Below are 18,251 nucleotides of genomic sequence, written 5' to 3' on the forward strand. Positions count from 1 at the left end.
CCTTAGAAATCAGTAAACGGCTACGCAGGACCAAACGGTTTCTTGGACTCTTAATTGCTGGACTCATAGCAGCAGTGACTGTAATTGCCTCTGCAACTGTATCTGTAATATCCTTACTTGAAAGTGCCCAAACGGCATCCCATGTAAATGAATTGGCTCATAATGTATCCAAGGTGTTTGCCACTCAAGAACGAATAGACCGTAAATTGGAAGCCCAATTAGAGGCACTACAAGAAGCATTAATGTATCTTGGTGATCAGTTTGCTGTTTTGCATACCAGACTTTCTTTAATTTGTCATGATGCATATAAGCATATCCGTGTTACCCCTTTAGAGTATACCAATATGACATGGGGACAAGTGCGTCGTCATTTACAAGGGGTTTGGCATGATGCTAACACTAGCTTAGACCTCTTACAGCTACAAGAAGAGATAAATGCTGTTGCAAGTAGCTCACTCAGTTTCCCTGACCCTGGAGATCTCGCTGAAACCATATTGCACCAACTTAATGGGTTTAATCCATTTAATATTCTTCAGCATTCCTTTTGGATCTTTATTGGAATTGTTTCTGTAATATCTGTTATACTTGTCTTGCTGTGTTATTTCTGGAGATGGGGTCTTACTGCCTTTACCACATACCAAGCCAGGATGCACATGTTGCAATTACAAACAATAGGGGGACATGTGGGAGGCCGGGCCCCGGAGCCAGGCTGAGACCGGGTCGAGCAACGTTCCCTGTAGACTTAGCCAACCCGGTGGTTCCCCCTCCCATTCCCCCACTTTCAAGGGCATACGAAAGCCTTGTCAAGGCTGAGAAAGTTAATTCCTGAAGCCTGTGGTCTTCAGGTGTTGGCAGTAATGATACCTCCCTTTTTCTAACCCGAGTCAGATAGAAACAAACATGGGAATTGTGTTTTGCTAGCAATCTTATCAACAAGGTCTTGTTGTGACCCATCTAGAAAATGCACAAGAAACACAGAACTAAATGTTTTGGTTGGCAGCGATTATGTGAAACCTGTTTATTCTTAGAATGGCCTGACCCATAAGAGTCTGGATATAAAAGATTGTGTACAACAACAATAAAGCCGTCACTTGGGCCATCAGCCCAGGGGACCCTCCTGTTCCCAAACTTTCTCTTCTCTCTCTTTTTTCTTGCATTCCCTTACCCTCAGGACCCTGGCCTCGGTGTTTGCCACGCTGGTCGCGACACATAACTGATTCCTTCTTTATTGTACTCTATAAACTGGAATTTTCACAGTTGAAACAATACAACTAGAAGAAGTTGTTTGAAACTTGGGACTTACTAAGATATCCAGTTATAGAATTGCACATGCTTTATGACAGCATCTAATCTAGGGTGGAGACCCATTCCTTAGACTTCCCACACCATCCATCCAAAGTCCAAATCCTATAATAGGTTCTTTTTAGCATCCTTCTACTGAACCATCCCATAATTCCCTGCTGTGTGTGTTCTCCTTCCTTGAAATGAATAATAAACCACAGCTGCATTCCTGGTAGTCTTTGGCTGGAAGATGTTGTCAGGTATTCCCTTTTCATATGGGCCTCAGAGAAAGTCTCTTTCCATACTCTTTTGCTTTTCCCAGCAGTAAATTGCTGTTAGTTGTTATTTAGCATGTGCGAGTCTATTTGGGGGTGGGGGAGGCATTCTCTGTTGTTCTGATTCAGCTGTTGTTTTAGGCATGCACTGTGTCCCTGCCATGTAGTGTGAACTTCTCACTTATTCTTCCCTCTCCCAAATGTAGGACACCTCTAATCATACTCAGTACACATTCCTGACTATCTCTAGAGGTAGAGGCTTTTTATCTATGTTCCTTTCTCCTAGAATCAGAGTCTTCAATCGTGCTCTATGGACATCAAGATTTTTTTTTTGCCCTTCTAGCAGCTTAAGATTTTTGTTCTGTATTTATATTAGGGCTGAAAGATTTAAGATCATGTGTTGCCTTTACTGTTCATGTCTGTCTCTTTTAATCTGAGCAGTTAATTAATTATTCATTACCTTGATAGATGTGAGAACTACAGGGCATTTTTTAGTAGAATGTCTCTCTTTATTTTAATGAAATTTCCTTGCAATTAAATCCAGGAAATACATTTTTTTTGTAGCAGGAATATCACGCAAGGAATGTTGTGTCGTTGATGCATCATATCAGGAGGTACATGATGTCTACTAGTCTCATTATTAGTAATGTTAAATTTTATCACTTGATTAAAGTGGTATCTTCCATGTTTCCCCATTCTTTGTCACTAATAAATATCTTTTTACCTTTGTGATTAATAAATATCTTGTGTGAAGTTGAGGTTATTTACATATCTTGTTTCTCGTCAAACTTTCCTCTACTGAGGAACACCTGGACCCAAGGAAACAAAATCAAAACCAGGAAGCAAATCTCTATCTCCTCACCTCTGCAAGGTCTGGGCTCCTTGGAGAGCTGTCTTTCCTCCCTACCACCCTGCTGAGCCAGGCATCCTCCTTCTGTATCCTGGAGTGCTGCTGACAGATGAGGGACTCTGTGAAGATTAGAAGACAAGAACCCCAGATGAGCTTTTCACTCCCTCCTTGGCTGGGTCCCTGACCAAATGGCTGTGGTGCTTCACCTCTGACCAAATCTCAGGGTGTGCTTCTGGACTAGGAGAGGCAGGTGGCTGGCACAGAATGATCACCATCTCAGGAAAATCAGGGGTTTGCTGAGGGCTCCATTATTCCCTACCTGCCCTTTCTGTCTCTTGAAAATATTCCCACGCCCAACCCTTGGCTTCAGCTGCTGTTATGCCCTCTTTTCCCCTCTTTTCAGAAGGGATGGCAGGGGGGTAGCCAAGATGGCAGAACACCATAGAATTTTTGTGTGTGTCTCGTGTCCATGAAATATAGCCACACCAACACCAAACCATTCTGCACACCTAGAAAACTGATTTGAGGATTAACACAACAATTTGCATTACTTGAACCACAGACTTCAGCAGGTATGCAGTACAGAGAGGTGAATTTGGAGAGCGAGAAGCCACGGTGGGCAGGGAACTGCTTTTGTGGGGGAAAGAGGATGGAGATGGGGGAAGGAGAATACAGGAAAAGAACCCTTCCCCAAAATAGCTGGAGAGAAAGTGGAAAACTGGAAACAGCTGCAGGGCCTAAACTAAAAAGGGAGAAAGGAGAAAGGAGAGGGTTTAAATTCCATTAAGACTGTAAACAAGGGGAGTGAAGAGTCTGCAACTCCGCAGCTCAATACCTGGTGGTGCTCTGGTGGAAAGGCAAATCCTCAGGATAAGAGTGGGGTATGGGAAGTTCTTGGGCCACATGGGAAAACGTGGATCCACTGCTGGAAGGACATTTGGTAGAGACTGTTGAGGCCACCTGGTCCCAGCAGACCCCAGAGAACTCCCACATTCACTGGTGCTGGAACAAGGTTGTTAAGGGTGAAGCCTGGTGCCAGATGTGTGTTGTGATTTTACATAATCCCTGAAATGCTGCTGCTACACTATCTCGTGAACTTTTTCTGGGGCAGGCTGGCACCTGGACATAGTCTTGGGGCACAGGCAACAGCAGGGTCTAGCAAACATTCCTGGATGCATCCCACATTCGGCCATTGCTATGTGAGACCCTCCTACAGAGGGGCTGAAGAGGTCAAAGCTGCAGTCCTTCAGAAGTAAGGGGACAGGGAAAACAGTCGCATCTGAGACAAAACTTGGGAGAGAGGTACTGCCTGGGGCTTGGTCACGGACAGTGAAAAAGCAGGGAGTGGACGAAAGCTGAAGACAGAGGACGGGTGTGCAATTGCTGATTGGGGAGAATAGAGTTCTGATACTAGAGGCTGGGTAGCTGGGTGACCCCATTTTCATCACTCCCACGTATGTGCATACCCACCTACAAGTGCCACAACAATCCACCCCAGTAGGCTAAGAGCTCCATCTAGTGGAGAACGGAGTCCTTACACTAGGCCCTGCCCAACTGGGCCAACCTCACTCTTCAAGAACACAAGTCTCACTGCTTAGTTTATGGACTATAAAGCACTTCATAGTCTGACTTTTAGGGGAAAAAGGAAATAATTTCAGTCGTATTTCAATCTGTTAGCAGGTCCATCTATTCAATTTTCTTTTTTTCCCTCTTTTTCACTTCTTTTCTTTATTTTGAATAAAGGGAAAAATTCTGTTTTATATTCAGTTTTTATTAAAAATATTTTTCTTTAATTTTTTACACTATATTTTTTACTATTGTGTAATTTTTTTCAAATTCTATTTTACTTCCATCATTGTATCTTAGTTTACCTCAGTGTATTCACTTTTTCAAATTTTCAAACAATTTCCTGTTTTTCTTTTTATTTTTTCTCTTTCTCACTTCTTTTCTTTTTCTTGAATACAGAAAGAGAAAAAAATCATTTTTATTTTCAATTTTTATTAAAAATACTGTTATTTGATTTTTTTCTACTATATTCTTTACTTCTGTGTAAATATTTTCAAATTCTATTTTACTTCCATCATTTGATTTAGGTCTACTTCAGTGTATTCATTTTTTTCAAATTCTCAAATGATTTCCTTTTTCCCCCTTTTTTCTCTAATCTATCAAACTACTTTCAACACCCAGACCAAAACACATCTAGTATCTAACATCATTTATTCAGTTTTGTGTGTGTGTGCTTAATTTTTAATTTTAATATTTTTTAAAATTTTAATTGTTTTTAATTTTAATTTTTCTACCTCATTAATTCTTTTTCTCCCTTCAAAATGATGAAACAAAGGAATTCACCCCAAAAGAAAGAGCACGAAGAAATGACAGCCAGTGATTTAACCAACACAGATACAAGCAAGATATCTGAACCAGAATTTAGAATCACAATAATAAGAATACTAGCTGGAGTCAAAAATAGACTAAGATCCCTTTCCGCAGAAATTAAAGAAGTAAAAATAAGTCAGGATGAAATAAAAAATGCTATAACTGAGCTGCAATCATGGATGGATGCAGCAGCGGCAAGGACAAGAATTAGCGATATAGAGGACAAACATATGGAGAATAATGAAGCAGAACAAAAGAGGGAGATTAAGGCAAAAGAGCATGACTTAAAAACTAGAGAAATTAGTGACTCATTAAAAAGGAACAACATCAGAATAATAGGGGTCCCAGAAGAGGAAGAGAGAGAAATAGGGGTAGAAGGGTGATGTGAGCAAATCATAGGGGAAAACTTTCCTAACCTGGGGAATGACACAGACGGCAAAATCCAGGAAGCACAGAGGACCCCCATTAGATTCAACAAAAACCGACCATCTAAAAGGTGCGTGATAGTCAAATTCACAAAATACTGAGGTAAGGAGAGAATCATGAAAGCATCAAGGGAAAAAAAGTCCCTAACCTACAAGGGAAGACAGATCAGGTTTGCAGCAGACCTATCCACAGAAACTTGGTGGGCCAGAAAGGAGTGGCAGGATATATTCAATGTGCTGAATGAGAAAAATGTACAGGCAAGAAGTCTTTATCCAGCAAGGCTGTGATTCAAAATAGAAGGGGAGATTAAAAGTTTCCCAGACAAACAAAAATTAAAGGAGCTCGTGACCACTAAATCAGCCTTGCAAGAAATTTTAAGGGGGACTCTCTGAGGGGAGAAAACATTAAATAAATAAATAAATAAATACCAAAAGCAACAAAAATTAGAAAGGAGCAGAGAACACCACCAGAACTCCAAATCTACAAGCATCATAATGGCAATAAATTCATATCTTTCAGTACTCACTTTAAATGTCAATGTATTCAATGCTCCAATTAAAAGACATAGGGTAACAGAATGGATAAGAAAACAAGATCCATCTATATGCTGTTTACAAGAGACCCACTTTAGACCTACAGACACCTTCAGATTGAAAATGAGGGGATGGAGAACCATCTATCATGCTAATGGTCAACAAAAGAAAGCTGGAGTAGCCATACTTGTATCAGACAATCTAGACTTTAAAATAAAGACTGTAACAAGAGATATAAAAGGGCCTTATATCATAATCAAGGGGTCTATCCACCAAGAAGATCTAACAATTGCAAACATTTATGCTCCAAATGTGAGAGCACCCAAATATATAAATCAATTAATCACAAACATAGAGAAACTCATTGATAATATGCCATAATAGTAGGTGACTTCAACACCCCACTTACAACATTGGACAGATCATGTAATCAGAAAATCAACAAGGAAACAAAGGCAGTGAATGACACACTGGACCAGATGGACTTCACAGATATATTCAGAACATTTCATCCTAAAGCAGTGGGATATACATTCTTCTCCAGTGCACATGGAATGTTCTCCAGAATAGACCGCATACTGGGGCACAAATCAGCCCTCAACAAGTACAAAATGATCGAGATCATACCATGCATATTTTCAGACCACAATGCTATGAAACTCGAAATCAACCAGAAGTAAAAATTTATAAAGGTAACAAAGACTTGGAGACTACAGAACATCCTACTAAAGAATCAATGGGCTAACCAAGAAGTTAAAGAGGAAACTAAAAAGGACATGGAAGCCAACAAATATAACACCGCAACTCAAAACCTCTGGGATGCAGCAAAGGTGGTCATAAGAGGGAAGTATATAGTAATTGCAGGCCTTCCTAAAGAAGGAAGAAAGATCTCAGATACACAACCTAACCTTACACCTTAAGGAGCTGGAAAAAGAATAGCAAATAAAACCTCAAACCAGCAGAATATAGAAATAATAAAGATTAGAGCAAATTAATGCTATCAAAACCAAAAAAAAAAAAAAAACAACAAAAACAGTAGAACAGATCAATGAAACCAGAAGCTGGTTCTTTGAAAGAATTAACAAAATTGATAAACCACTAGGCAGTTTGATCAAAAAGAAAAAGGAAAGGACCCAAATAAATGAAATCAAGAATTAAAGAGAAGAGATCCCAACCAACACCAGCAGAAATACAAACAATAATAGAGAATATTATGAGCAATTATATGACAATAAAATACGCAATCTGGAAGAAATGGGCAAATTCCTAGAAACATAACACTACCAAAACTGAAACAGCAAGAAAATTTTAACAGACCCATAACCAGTAAAGAAATTGAATTAGTAATAAAAAATCTGCCAAAAAACAAGAGTCCAGGGCCAGATGTCTTTCCAGGAGAATTCTACCAAACATTTAAGGAAGAATTAACACCTATTCTCTTGAAGCTGTTCCAAAAAATAGAAATGGAAGGAAAACTTCCAAACTCTTTCTACGAAGCCAACATTACCTTGATTCTGAAACCAGAGACCCCACTAAAAAGGAGAACTATAGACCAATCTCCCTGATAAACATGGAAGCAAAAATCCTCAACAAGATATTAGCCAACCAGATCCAACAATACATTGAAAAAGTTATTCACCATGACCAAGTGGGATTTATTCCTGTGATGCAGGGCTGGTTCAATATCTGAAAAACAATTAGCATGATTCATCACATCAATAAAATAAAGAACAAGAACCATATGATCCTCTCAATAGATGCAGAGAAAGCATTTGACAAACTACAGCATTCTTTCTTGATTAAAACCCTCAAGAAAGTAGGGATAGAAGGATCATACCTCCAGATCATAAAAGCCATATATGAATGACACAACACTAATATCATCCTCAATCGGGAAAAACTGAAACATTTCCCCCTAAGGTCAGAAGCAAGACAGGGATGTCCACTCTCACCACTGTTATTCAACATAGTATTGGAACTCTTAGTCCTGCAATTAAACAACACAAAGAAATAAAAGACATCCAAATTGGCCAAGAAGAGGTCAAACTTTCTCTCTTCACAGATGAAATGATACTCTATATGAAAAACCCAAAAGATTCCACCAAAAAACTGCTAGAACTGATTCATGAATTCAGCAAAGTTGCAGGGTATAAAATCAACGCACAGAAATAAGTTGTATTCCTATATGCCAACAATGAAGCAACAGAAAGAGAAATCAAGGAATTAATCCCATTTACAATTGCACCAAAAACCATAAAATACCTAGGAATAAATCTAACCAAAGAGGTGAAAAATCTATACACTGAAAACTATAGAAAGCTTATGAAAGAAATTGAAGAAGACACACAAAAAATGGAAAAATATTCCATGCTCCTGGAATGGAATACAAATATTTTTAAAATGTTGATACTACCCAAAGCAATATACATATTCAATGCAATCATATCAAAATAACATGAGCTTTCTTCACAGCGCTAGAACAAATAATCCCAAAATTTGTATGGAACCAGAAAAGACCCTGAATAGTCAATCTTGAAAAAAACAAATCAGGAGGCATCACAATCCCGGAGTTCAATCTACACTGCAAAGCTGTAATCATCAAGACAGTATGATTCTGGCACAAGAACAGACACTCAGGTCAATAGAACAGAATGGAGAACTCAAAAATAGACCCAGAAACGTATGGCCAACTAATCTTTGACAAAGCAGAAAAGAATATTCAGTGGAATAAAGAGTCTTTTCAGCAAGTGGTGCTGGGAAAAGTGGACAGCGACATGCGGAAGAATGAACCTGGACCACTTTCTTACACCATACACAAAAATAAACTCAAAATGGATGAAAGACCTAAATTTAAGACAGCAAGCCATCCAAATCCTCAAGGAAAAAGCAGGCAAAAACCTCTTTTATCTTAGCTGCAGCAACTTCTTACTCAACACGTCTCTGGAGGCAAGGGAAACAAAAGAAAAATGAACTATTGGGACCTCATCAAAGTAAAAAGCTTCTGCACAGTGAAGGAAAAAATCAGCAAAACTAAAAGGCAATCAACAGAATGGGAGAAGGTATTTGCAAATGACATATCAGATAAACGGTTAGTATCCAAAATGTATAAAGAACTTATCAAAGCCAACACCCCCAAAACAAATAATCCAGTGAAGAAATGGGAAAAAGACATGAATAGACACTTCTCCAAAGATGAAATCCAGATGGCTAACCGACACATGAAAAACTGCTCAACTTTGCTCATCATCAGGGTTATACAAATCAAAACAACAATGAGAAAGCACCTCATATCTGACAGAATGGCTAACATTAACAACTCAGGCAACAACAGATGTTGATGAGGATGCAGAGAAAGAGGATCTTTTTGCATTGTTGGTGGGAGTGCAAGCTGGTGCAGCCACTCTGGATAACAGTATGGAGGTTCTTCAAAAAACTAAAAACAAAACTACCCTACCACCCAGCAATTGCACAACTAGGTATTTATCCAAGGGATACAGGTGTGCTGTTTCGAAATGACACATACACCCCAATGTTCATAGCAGCACTATCAACAATAGCCAAAGTATGGAAAGAGCCCAAATGTGCATCGATGGATGAATGGATAAAGAAGATATGGTATGTATATACAATGAGTATTACTCAGCAATCAAAAAGAATGAAATCTTGCCATTTGCAAGTAGGTGGATGGAATTGGAGGGTATTATGCTAAGTGAAATTAGTCAGTCAGTCAGGGAAAGACAAATATCATATGACTTCACTCATATGAAGACTTTAAGAGACAAAACAGATGAGCAGAAGGGAAGGGAAACAACAATAACATAAAAAAGGGAGGTGGAAAAAACAGAAGAGACTCATAAATATGGAGAACAGATCCTGGGAAGATGGTGGTGTAGGAGGACACTGGGCTCACCGTGCGTCCTCCTGATCACATAGATTTCACCTACACCTGCCTAAATAACCCAGAAAACTACCAGAAGACTAGCAGAATGGCATCTCCGGAGCCAAGCACAGACGAGAGGCCCACAGAAGAGGGTAGGAAGGGTGGAGAGGTGGTGCACGATCCATGGACTGGTGGGAAGGAGCCAGGGCGGAGGGGCGGCCCGCTGGCCAAGCAGAGCCCCCTAGTTTGGTTTGCAAAAGCTGAGGGGCAGGAAGGAGTGTGTTCTGACAGCAGGTGGGACATGACATCTGTAAGGTTATAAGCTAACAGCTCTGCTTGGAGAATGGGAGGGCTGGAGGACAACGGGAGGGAGAGTTGTTGAGCCCTGGACGACAGAGCTCAGCTTGGCAGGGAACAAAGGAGCTCGTCAGCGCCATCTCCCTCGCCCATCCCCCAGCCAAAATCCCAAAGGGAACCAGTTCCTGCCAGGGAACTTGCTTGCACCACGCAAACACCCAAGCTGTGCTTCTGTGGATCCATCCCTCTGGCGGGTCTGACTCCCTCCTGGTGCAACAGAGCCCCTCCCGAAGCAGATCTCCAAAGGAAAAGCGAGCTGAGCCTGCCCCTCCCGCCCCTGTGCACCTTGCGGATCCACCCCAGCTAATATGCCAGATCATCAGCACCACAAGCCTGGCAGTGTGCAAGCAGCCCAGACAGGCCACGCCACCCCACAGTGAATCCCACCCCTAGAGGAGGGGAAGAGAAGGCACACACCAGTCTGACTGTGGCCCCAGCGGTGGGCTGGGGGCAGACATCAGGTCTGACTGCAGCCCCACCCACCAACTCAAGTTATTCAAGACAGCACAGGGGAAGTACCCTGCAGTCCCGCACTACTCCAGGGACTATCCAAAATGACAAGAGGGAAGAATTCCCCTCAGAAAAACGCCCAGGAAATAACAACAGCTAATGAACTGATCAAAAATTATTTAAACAATATAACAGAAAGTGAATTTAGAATAATAGTCATAAAATTAATCACTAGGCTTGAAAACAGTATAAAGGACAGCAGAGACTCTCTTGCTACAGAGATCAAGGGACTAAGGAACAGACAGGAGGAGCTAAAAAATGCTATCAACGAGCTGCAAAATAAAATGGAGACAACTACGGTTCAGATTGAAGAGGCAGAGGAGAGAATAGGTGAACTAGAAGATAAAATTATGGAAAAAGAAGAAGCTGAGAAAAAGAGAGATAAAAAAATCCAGGAGTATGAGGGGAAAATTAGAGAACTAAGTGATGCACTAAAGAGAAATAATCTAAGCATAATTGGTATTCCAGAGGAGGAAGAGAGAGGGAAAGGTGCTGATGGTGTACTTGAAGAAATAATGGCTGAGAACTTCCTGGATCTGGGGAAGGAAAAAGGCATTGAAATCCAAGAGGCACAGAGAACTCCCTTCAGATGTAACTTGAATCAATCTTCTGCACAGCATATCATAGTGAAACTGGCAAAATACAAGGCTAAAGAGAAAATTCTCAAAGCAGCTAGAGATAAACGTGCTCTAACATATGAAGGGAGACCTATAAGACTCGTGACTGATCTCTCTTCTGAAACTTGGCAGGCCAGAAAGAATGGCAGGAGATCTTCAATGTGATGAACAGAAAAAATATGCAGCCGAGAATCCTTTATCTAGCAAGTCTGTCATTTAGAATAGAAGGAGAGATAAAGGTCTTCCCAAACAAACAAAAACTGGAGGAATTCGTTACCACTAAACCAGCCCTACAAGATATACTAAGGGGAATCCTGTGAGACAAAGTACCAGAGATATCACTACAAGCATGAAACCTAGGGGCATCACAATGACTCTAAACCCATATCTTTCTATAATAACACTGAATGTAAATGGACTAAATGCGCCAACCAAAAGACATAGGGTATCAGGATGGATAAAAAAAAAAAACAAAACAAAACCCATTTATTTGCTGTCTACAAGAGACTCATTTTAGACCTGAGGACACCTTCAGATTGAGAGTGAGGGGATGGAGAACTTTTATCATGCCACTGGAGGTCAAAAGAAAGCTGGAGTAGCCATACTTATATGAGACAAATAGACTTTAAATTAAAGGCTGTAACAAGAGATGAAGAAGGGCATTATATAATAATCACAGGGTCTATCCACCAGGAAGAGCTAACAATTATAAATGTCTATGCGCCGAATACGGGAGCCCCCAAACATATAAAACAATTATAAACACAAACATAAGCAACCTTATTGATAAGAATGTGGTCATTGCAGGGGACTTTAACACTCCACTTACAGAAATGGATACATCATCTAGACACACGGTCAATAAAGAAACAAGGACTCTGAATGATACATTAGATCAGATGGGCTTGACACATATATTTAGAACTCTGCATCCCAAAGCAACAGAATATACTTTCTTCTCGAGTGCACATAGAACATTCTCCAAGATAGATCACATACTGAGTCACAAAACAGCCTTTGTAAGTATACATGAATTGAAACCATACCATACATACTTTCAGACCACAATGCTATGAAGCTTGAAATCAACCACAGGAAAAAGTCTGGAAAACCTCCAAAAGCATGGAGGTTAAAGAACACTCTACTAAAGAATGAATGGGTCAACCAGGCAATTAGAGAAGAAATTAAAAAAATATATGGAAACAAACGAAAATGAAAATACAATAATCCAGACGCTTTGGGATGCAGCGAAGGCAGTCCTGAGAGGAAAATACATTGCAATCCAGGCCTATCTCAAGAAACAAGAAAAATCCCAAATACAAAATCTAACAGCACACCTAAAGGAAATAGAAGCAGAACAGCAAAGACACCCCAAACCCAGCAGAAGAAGAGAAATAATAAAGATCAGAGCAGAAATAAACAATATAGAATCTAAAAAAACTGTAGAGAAGATAAACAAAACCAAGAGTTGGTTTTTTGAAAAAATAAACAAATTTGATAAACCTCTAGCTAGGCTTCTCAAAAAGAAAAGGGATATGATCCAAATAGATAAAATCATGAATGAAAATGGAATTATTACAACCAATGCCTCAGAGATACAAGCAATTATCAGAGAATATGATGAAAAATTACATGCCAACAAACTGGACAACCTGGAAGAAATGGACAAATTCCTAAACACCCACACTCTTCCAAAACTCAATCAGGAGGAAATAGAAAGCTTGAACAGACCCATAACCAGTGAAGAAATTGAATCAGTCATCAAAAATCTCCCAACAAATAAGAGTCCAGGACCAGATGGCTTCCCAGGGGAGTACTACCAGACATTTAAAGCAGAGATAATACCTATCCTTCTCAAGCTATTCCAAAAAATAGAAAGAGAAGGAAAACTTCCAGACTCATTCTATGAAGCCAGTATTCCTTTGATTCCCAAACCAGACAGAGACCCAGTAAAAAAAGAGAACTACAGGCCAATATCCCTGATGAATATGGATGCAAAAATTCTCAATAAGATACTAGCAAATCGAATTCAACAGCATATAAAAAGAGTTGTTCGCCATGATCAACTGGGATTCATTCCCGGGATGCAGGGCTATTTCAACATTCGCAAATCAATCAACGTGATACATCACATTAATAAAAGAAAAGATAAGAACCATATGATCCTGTTAATCGATGCAGAAAAGGCCTTTGACAAAATTCAGCAAACCTTTCTTAATAAAAACCCTTGAGAAGGCCGGGATAGAAGGAACATACTTAAAGATCATCAAAGCCATTTATGAAAAGCCCACAGCTAACATCATCCTGAATGGGGAAAAACTGAGAGCTTTTTCCCTGAGATCAGGAAAACGATAGGGATGTCCACTCTCACCGCTGTTGTTTAACATAGTGCTGGAATCCTAGCATCAGCAATCAGACAACAAAAGGAAATCAAAGGCATCAAAATTGGCAAAGATGAAGTCAAGCTTTCACTTTTTGCAGACGACATGATATTATACATGGAAAATCGGATAAACTCCACCAGATATCTGCTAGAACTGATACATGAATTTAGTAAAGTTGCAGGATACAAAATCAATGTACAGAAATCAGTTGCATTCTTATACACTAACAATGAAGCAACAGAAAGACAAATAAAGAAACAGATCCCATTCCCAGTTGCACCAAGAGGCATAAAATACCTAGGAATAAATCTAACCAAAGATGTACAAGATCTGTATGCTGAAAAATATAGAAAGCTTATGAAGGAAATTGAGGAAGATACAAAGAAATGGAAAAACATTCCGTGCTCATGGATTGGAAGAATAAATATTGTCAAAATGTCAATACTACCCAAAGCTATCTACACATTCAATGCAATCCCAATCAAAATTGCACCAGCATTCTTCTTGAAACTAAAACAAGTAATCTTAAAATTCATATGGAACCACAAAAGGCCCCGAATAGCCAAAGTAATATTGAAGAAGAAGACCAAAGCAGGAGGCATCACAATCCCAGACTTTAGCCTCTACTTCAAAGCTGTAATCATCAAGACAGCATGGTATTGGCACAAAAACAGACACATAGACCAATGGAATAGAATACAAACCCCAGAACTAGACCCACAAACGTATGGCCAACTAATCTTTGACAAAGCAGGAAAGAATATCCAATGGAAAAAAGACAGGCTCTTTAACAAATGGTTTTGGGAGAACTGGACAGCAACATGCAGAAGATTGAAACTAGACCACTTTCTCACACCATTCACGAAAATAAACTCAAAATGAATAAAGGACCTGAATGTGAGACAGGAAACCATCAAAATCCTAAAGGAGAAAGCAGGAAGAGACCTCTCTGACCTCAGCCTTAGCAATTTCTTACTCGACACATCCCCAAAGGCAAGGGAATTAAAAGCAAAAATTAAGTACTGGGACCTTATGAAGATAAAAAGCTTCTGCACAGCAAAGGAAACAACAAACAAAACTAAAAGGCAACCAACGGAATGGGAAAAGATATTTGCAAATGACATATCGGACAAAGGGCTAGTATTCAAAATCTATAAAGAGCTCACCAAACTCCACACCCGAAAAACAAATAACCCAGTGAAGAAATGGGCAGAAAACATGAATAGACACTTCTCTAAAGAAGACATCCAGATGGCCAACAGGCACATGAAAAGATGCCCAACATCGCTCCTCATCAGGGAAATACAAATCAAAACCACACTCAGATATCACCTCACGCCAGTCAGAGTGGCCAAAATAAACACATCAGGAGACTATAGATTCTGGAGAGGATGTGGAGAAACAAGAACCCTCTCGCACTGTTGGTGGGAATGCAAATTGGTGCAGCCACTCTGGAAAACGGTGTGGAGGTTCCTCAAAAAATTAAAAATAGACCTACCCTATGACCCAGCTATAGCACTGCTAGGAATTTACCCAAGGGATACAGGAGTACTGATGCATAGGGGCACTTGTACCCCAATGTTTATAGCAGCACTCTCAACAATAGCCAAATTATGGAAAGAGCCTAAATGTCTATCAACCGATGAATGGATAAAGAAATTGTGGTTTATATACACAATGGAGTACTTCGTGGCAATGAGAAAGAATGAAATATGGCCCTTTGTAGCAACATGGATGGAACTGACGAGTGTTATGCTAAGTGAAATAAGGCATACAGAGAAAGACAGATACCATATGTTTTCACTCTTATGTGGATCCTGAGAAACTTAACAGAAGACCATGGGGGAGGGGAAGGAAAAAAATGGTTAGAGAGGGAGGGAGCCAAAGCATAAGAGACTCTTAAAAACTGAGAAGAAACTGAGGGTTGATGGGGGGTGGGAGGGAGGGGAGGGTGGGTGATGGGTATTGAGGAGGGCACCTGTTGGGATGAGCACTGGGTGTTGTATGGAAACCAAGTTTTCAATAAATTTCATATTTAAAAAAATAATAAAAAACAAAATAAAAATCAAAAATAACATTAAAAAAAATAAAATAAAATCCAACAGCATTTTTCACTGAACTAGATCAAAGCATCATAAAATTCATAATGAACCACAAATGACCCTGAATAGCCAAAGTAATCTGAAAAAGGAATAGAAAATCTGGGGGCATCACAATATCCAACCTCAAGTTATATTACAAAGTTGTAGTGATCAAAACACTATGGTACTGGCACAAAAACAGACACATGGATCAATGAAACAGAATAGAAAATCCACAAATGAACCCGCAACTATAGTCAATTAATCTTCAGCAAAGCAGGAAAGAACATCCAATGGCAAAAAGACAGTCTCTTCAACAAATGGTTGGAGGGTAACATACAAAAAAATGAAACTGGATCACTTTCTTACATCAGATAGAAAAGTAAATTCAAAATGGATTAAAGACCTGAATCTGAGACCTGAAATAATAATAATCATAGAAGAGAACACAGGCAGTAACTTCTTTAACATTGACCATAGGAACATCTTAATAGATATGTCTCCTGAGGTGAGGGAAACAAAAGCAAAAACAAACTATTGGGACTACATCAAAATAAGAAGTTTCTGCACAGTGAAGGAAACAGTCAACAAAACTACCAGGCAACGTGCAGAATGGGAGAAGACACTTGCAAATGACATATCAGATAGAGGGTTAGTATCTAAACTATACAAGGAACTTATACAACTCAACACTCGCCCCCCAAAACACCAAATAATCCAATTAAAAATTGGGTAGAAGACATGAATAGACATTTCTCCAAAAATGACATATAGATGACCAACAGACACATGAAGAGATGCTCATCATCACATATGATGGGTGAAATGCGAATCAACACTACAGTGAGTTATCACCTCATATCTGTTAGAATGGTTAAAACCTACAACACAAGAAACAACAGGTTTTGGTGAGGATGTGGAGAAAAAGGAACACTAGTGTAATGTTGGTGGGAATGCAAACTGGTATAGCCACTGTGGAAAACTGTATGAAGGTTCCTCAAAAAGTTAAAAATAGAGCTACCTTACAATCCAACAATTGTACTAATGGGCATTTACCCAAAGAATACAAAAACACTAATTCAAAGGGATACATGCACCCCTATATTTATAGTAGCATTATTTACAATAGGGAACATATGAAAGCAGCCTAAGTGTCCATGGATAAAGATGTGGATAAAGAAGATGGAATATCATTCATCCATAAAAAGAATGAAATCTTACCATTTGCATTGACATGGATGTATCTAGAGAATGTAATGCTAAGTGAAATAACAGAGAAAAACAAACACCATATGACCTCACTCATATGTCTATTTAAGAAACAAAACAAACAAAGGTAAAAAATAAGAGAGGAGAGAGAGAAAGACAGAGAGAGACAGAGAGAAATCAAGAAACAGACTTTTAATTATAGAGAACAAACTGATAGTTACCATAGAGGAGGTTGGTGAAGGGATTGGTTAAAGAAGTGATGGGGATTGAGGAGTGCATGTGTGATGAGCTCATGGTGATGTACGGAAATGTTGAATCACTACATTATACACCTGAAGTTAATATCACACTATATGTTAACTAACTGGAATTAAACTAAAAATGTAACAAAACTAATTAATTAAAATAATATTTAGAAAAAAAGAATAGATTTGAGATCTTTGAAGACAGCTACTATCGTTTTTTTAAATTTTTATTTAATTTATTTTTTTAATTCACATCCAAGTTAGTTAGCATATACTGCAACAATGATTTCAGGAGTAGATTCCTTAGTGCCCCTTACCCATTTAGCCCATCCCCCCACCCACAACCCCTCCATTAACCCTCTGTTTGTTCTCCATATTTAAAAGCCTCTTATGTTTTTGTCCCCATCCTTGATTTTATATTATTTTTGCTTCCCTTCTCTTATGTTCATCTGTTTTGTACCTTAAAGTTCTCATATGAGTGAAGTTATATGATATTTGTCTTTCTCTGACTAATTTCGCTTAGCATAATACCCTCTAGTTCTGTCCACCTAGTTGCAAATGGCAAGATTTCATTCTTTTTGATTGTCGAGTAATACTCCATTGTGTGTGTGTGTGTGTGTGTGTGTGTGTGTGTGTGTGTGTGAGTGTGTGTATAGCTATCCTATCTTACTTGTCTTTGCCCACATCCAACAAGCACCTTGACACAGCTGTGTGCTCAACATATAATTAATGATTGAACGAATAAATAAATGCCCAAGAACTCTTTGCTGAGGAGCAGTGCTCCATTTCACAAGAGAGAGAAAGAGTCTAAGTACTTGCTTAGTGCACCTGTAAAGGGAGAACATGGTCCTAATAAAGCTTTTCAGATAAGTTGATATTCTTTGAAAGCATCAATATAGTCATCAGGGATAAATTTAAAAACGTTGGTAGGTTTTCTTACCCTTCCTGTTTTTATTCTGAATTGCATATGATGTGGCACACCCTATTTTTTAGTGTTTAGAGATTCTAAATGTTTTAATCTGGTCATACTTGAGAAGGAAATGAATATGACCTAGACCTCTGGCCCCAGAACAGCTCCCAGGGCGAGAGACCCAGACACACACTACAACAACACACTCTGTAATTAGTGTTGGCATGCGGGGGTGCTGTAGGAAGGAATGGTATGGGAGCTCAGAGAAGCACAGTCCTCTTAGGGGGAACAGAGGAGTCAAATAAGAATGGGGATAC

This window comes from Panthera uncia, chromosome X (assembly GCF_023721935.1).
Source record: "Panthera uncia isolate 11264 chromosome X, Puncia_PCG_1.0, whole genome shotgun sequence".
In the NCBI taxonomy this organism is placed as follows: domain Eukaryota; kingdom Metazoa; phylum Chordata; class Mammalia; order Carnivora; family Felidae; genus Panthera; species Panthera uncia.